Raw genomic sequence first — 1092 nt, forward strand, 5'->3', positions numbered from 1 at the left:
GGGGGGGGGTGCTTTTTGTTTTTGTTGCTTTATTATAATTCAAATAAAAATAATAAGTACACTCGAAACTGTCTACGGCAGCCAACCAATATCCAAAAGAAAAGAGGCCGATTAAAACGAGAAATCGTCTTACTTACACGGATTTTTTTTAAGCAAGTGAGGAAATAGGGAAGCGATAGTTTGTACAGGTGATTGTTTTTATAAAGACGTCCGTTGGAGCAGGTTCGATTGTAAATGCAGATAATTTTACACCCACAACGACATAATTTTTAGAAAACTTGGGAGGCGAGTTTCGATCCAGCATGCCAGGGCCACCCTGGACGAAGGAAGATACAATAACACTCCAACAGAAAGACTCGAAATACTCGGTGAAAATTCTCCCCACTCGGGAATCGAAATGTCTCCTGCGTGCCATGGCCAAACGCCACACAGCTATACAAGAGGCGGAAGTTGTGGCACGGTTATAATAATAGGCCTACGCTCTTCGCCTTGCACGCAGAAGACGTCAGTTCGATTCCATTCCAGGAAAAAGCCAGTTCGTTCCGACTCTTAAGGGAGAGAATGTAGTTGCTACCCATAATCTGTCTTTCAACTTGTTGCGTTAATGTATTTCACACAGCCCTGGTAAAAGAAACCCGCCATCTTAAATTGTCATAATAATAATTGTGTCCATAGTGGCATAAAATGGATACAATTTACAGAAACACTTCATGCCAATGTTTTTTATGCAAGTACATTGGAAGTCTACCGACATCCGTTTCAACCCACACTAACACCCAACCAACCCACAGTCCCTTCCTACTAAACAGGATCCAACCAGACATACTCCGCAATATCTCATTGGAGCGCAAAAATTGGAACCACTATTAAAGTGTAAAAAAGGAAGGGATGGAGGGTGTTCATGATGTACGTCATTTAGAAGGCGTGGGCTGATCGGGAGGGGGCGGGGTATCATTCCAGTGATGGTCTTGGAAGTGGGTTTTTTCCCCCTTTGTCCCAAAACTTAAGCGGACTCTCCTCGATTGGTACGACTGTTGTTCTAAGCGTGGAAGGATGGGAGAGGGCGCGCGCGCGCACACACAGAGACAGACA

The sequence above is a fragment of the Aplysia californica genome, unplaced genomic scaffold, assembly GCF_000002075.1.
Source record: "Aplysia californica isolate F4 #8 unplaced genomic scaffold, AplCal3.0 scaffold00656, whole genome shotgun sequence".
NCBI classification, from domain to species: Eukaryota; Metazoa; Mollusca; class Gastropoda; order Aplysiida; family Aplysiidae; genus Aplysia; species Aplysia californica.